At 32.8% G+C, this 3,748-nt stretch overlaps 1 protein-coding gene across 4 annotated transcripts in view; it reads right to left on the bottom strand.

Annotated features, from left to right (window-relative positions):
• LOC106465836 (protein toll-like) overlaps positions 1–3,748 on the bottom strand; it is a 19,015-nt gene that overhangs the window by 6,679 nt on the left and 8,588 nt on the right. For 2 of the 4 annotated variants that reach the window (XM_013926076.2, XM_022393789.1), the window contains exon 2: positions 842–943. The exons of 1 other annotated variant lie outside the window; for it this stretch is intronic. The gene's annotated coding sequence lies outside the window, so the exon portion shown is untranslated. The remainder of the gene's footprint in view (positions 1–841; positions 944–3,748) is intronic. One more of the 4 variants, XM_013926077.2, reaches the window with a different exon arrangement.

The raw sequence follows: 3,748 nt of genomic DNA, 5'->3' as shown, positions 1-3,748 counted from the left end.
ACCTATTTTCACGGTTAATAGTTTGCATATTTCAGAAGGGACAAAGTATTTAAAATTCACCCTCTGTTATATAATTGGACTACTCTTGTTGTAACTTGATCTGACAGAAGAGAAGTGACTATATACATCATCATGATTTCACTGTATGGTTATTTCCCCTAGACTGTGTGTTCCGAAACATTTAAAGTTTATTTTTAAAACATCTCATGATTTCTTAACGTCGCCTTAAAATTCAAGTATATTGTTACGATAGCGGAAATCACGTGACTCGCTAGACTCGCGTTTGCTAAACTCGCGCTTTTATAGTATATAAGCCGGCAAATAAAGTGACGGCAACAATTGAATTGCAGACAGAGAGATATAGAGATAGAAAATCGAGTCAAGCCGTAAGTAAAGTGCCTGAATCGTTGTAAATTTTAGAGTGTGTTGAAGTTAAAGTGACTGTGGAAATTAAGTGTATTGCAAAGTTGTATTGAGAACGAATAGTTTTATTTAAGAAAGGACTTGTATCGTTGAAGTTTCTCGGAAAGAATTTCTATGGAAAATTAACAACCAACCAGAGACGTAACAATATAATGACCATTTAAATAAAAACAACAGAAAGATAATTTAAATGTAAATGGGAACAGGTGTGTTTTCCAATCTTATGTAAACATATACCATATGTAAAACAAAATGTTTCTTCACTGGTGTACTTGACACAAACCAATTTTTAGTATTTTTAAGGTGATACCAGGTTGTTGAAATACACTTTTGTGCGTGCAATACTACATTAAAGTACCTAAGAACGCCAATTATAACACTTGTCTTAAACAATGTTTTTGAAGTGTGTCCTACAGACCTACTTCGAAGTTCCGCCTCAGGTCATACAAGCTTCTTTCCAGGTTGTCTTCATGCAGGGATTATCTTTCACGTAATAAATGGTGCCGCTCCACTTTACAACCTAAAATAGTTTTTATATCTGTAAGTCTGATGAATACTAACCTTAAATAATTTCTGAAAATCAAATATTACACCTAGAGTAAAATCCTTTATCATAATTACGTGAACATGATAAATATAAATAAAAACAGCGTTCTCCCAGACAAATAAGGATTTTGTTCTATAATTTTCGCACAAAGCTATTCGAAGCTATTTCCGAATTACTGTCCCTAATTTTCGACAAGAAAACACTAACTGAATCATCGATCGACACACAACTCTGAATATTTAAATTTAATTACCCACACATTTCATGTTATTCCTAGGAATAGCACAAACATCTCTATTCGAAATACCAAGTGACTACATTTCATAGAGATGCGCAAGGTACAGAAGGATTTTCGTTACGGAAACGGAGCAGTCGTAATTATTCCAATGTTAGTAGTGTTACGTATCTGTTTGTTTGATAATTTCCGATAAAAATTCTTTCCGAGAAACTTCAGCGATACAAGTCCCTTCTTGATTAAAACTAGTTTATTCTTTCTCGATACAACTTTTTGTAATACATAGAATTTCCACAGTCACTTTAAATCTAATAACCTTTATAACACACGCTATAAATCGCAGTGATCCACACACTTTACTTACGGTGCCTACTGTTCGCTGGACTCAATTATCTATCTCTTCAATCTATCTCTATCTCTTCTTTATTTGCCGGGCTTATATACTAAAAAAGAGGGCGTCCCGAACAAACTAGGAAATGCACGATCATTCGAGAAACTCCTCGCACACGCCACCAGCGACACGTGACTTCAGCTATCGTAACAGTATTCAAAATTAAGGTACACGTGAAGATGACGTTTTTAAAAGTCACCATTCATTTTAATATCATTCATCGCTCAGAAAATTATGCTTTGATGTATGATACGGAGTATTTTTAATATAAAAACACACAGATTGCATTTTAAAAAATGTAAACTTAAAAAAGAAATCAGAAAGTAAAGTTAAAACAAACTTTTATCAGACGTTTACAACTTTGCTATGTCATCCAAACCTGCTTTATTAACTGTATCACTTTTCATGGTGAAATCTTAAGATTTCATGCACATGTAAACAACAATGAATGTGTGATATTTACTGCTGTTTCAATTTACTAATTGTAGCATTTTCCATAGTTAAATCCTAACATGTTTCACTTTCTTGTAAACAACAATGAATGTGCGATACTTACTGTTGCTTTGATTTATCGATTGTAGCACTTTCTATGGTAAATACTAAAACGTTTCACTCACTTGTAAACGATAACGAATTTGTGATATTTACTCATTTTTCGATTTAACGATTGCAGCACTTTCCACAATGAAAAGCAAATGCCAGTATATGAAATATTCCTCAGTTCTCTATGGAGTCAATCATGTAAAAATATTTAGCTATAATTCAACTTTAACAAAATAATAACTTATAATCTCCTGTTAGATTATAAAATATAAATATGAAAGGGTTCATGAATGTTAAGAAAAGTAACTAATTTTACCTCGAATGAGGCTCTACATGTCAGCCATATACTGTATTATATGTGAACAGAATTATTTATATTGGCTAACATGACGTTCTTTACTTGGAGGCTAGAACAGGCAAAAATGAAAATAACTGCTCAACCTTCACGCACAATGACGTAAAGGCAAAAAACACCCTTGAATATGCCTTTTAAACCAAATTCTATACACACAGTTCTTAGAAAAGAATATGGTGAATCACGCTAACTCTATACAAAACACATATATTCGGTTATTTATAGGTGCGAATTATTTTATTGCTCTGTTTGAAATTAGATCAGTTGAAACTACAAGTATATATATATTAACAGATAAAGATATGTTGAGAAACATCACCTAATAACTGAAAGAAATTAAAATCTACCAGTTGAAATCTTTAGTTTTAACATGTATCAGGTTTGCCAGTTACAAGAAAATTTGTAGTTCCTTTGTAAAATTATAAAATGTTAAAATATCATATACATTTTATAGATAAAACCAAAAGGATTTGCTAAATTAATATAATATCAGATACAAAAATTATTAATTTTCCTTAAATTTGTACAAATTCGTCAGAATTCATGTTATTATAGAATATTCGTTAAATTTTCAAAAATGTTACTTTTTTTTTTTAGAATTTTCGCGCAAGCTAATTTTGAACTGATAAACTATAAGGAAGGCAACAAATCTGACTGCCGACTCTTTAGGCTAATGTAGCTGATTCAATAATGAGTCTTGATCGTTACTCTTAAAACGCACCTCAAATTGCAGAACGAGTTTTTGCAGCAACGGGACGCAAGCCACATATAATCTAATTTACAGTTCCGGCACGCTGACTACTGGGCCACGCCCATACTTCTTCGAAAATATTTTACTTTATTACGTCCACTATGTGGCCTTAGTTAAAAGATTTACATTTTACAAGCAAATACCAATACTGTTAACGATATATATATATATATATCTCACAAGAGGATAAAAACAAAATTAAACTAAAAAACGTTTAATATATATAACTCAATATCTCAAACATCTGTTACGACAGTGGGGTTCACGTGACGAGTATTCTAGAAGATTCGTCAGTGTGTTACGACAGCGGGGGTCACGTGACGAGTATTCTAGAAGATTCCCTAGTGTGTTACGACAGCGGGGGTCACGTGACAAGTATTCTAGAAGATTCCCTAGTGTGTTACGACAGCTAAAGTCAAGTGACGTGGTAGCACGTGTTAAGAGTCAAAGTTTCTAGAACAGGCAGTATTATCGTATATAAGTGCGCTAGACAGTGAGAGAGG

The sequence above is a fragment of the Limulus polyphemus genome, unplaced genomic scaffold (genome assembly GCF_000517525.1).
Source record: "Limulus polyphemus unplaced genomic scaffold, Limulus_polyphemus-2.1.2 Scaffold2067, whole genome shotgun sequence".
NCBI lineage: Eukaryota > Metazoa > Arthropoda > Merostomata > Xiphosura > Limulidae > Limulus > Limulus polyphemus.
The sequence above is the reverse complement of the archived record's forward strand: the minus strand, read 5'-3'. Positions and strand labels throughout refer to the sequence as shown.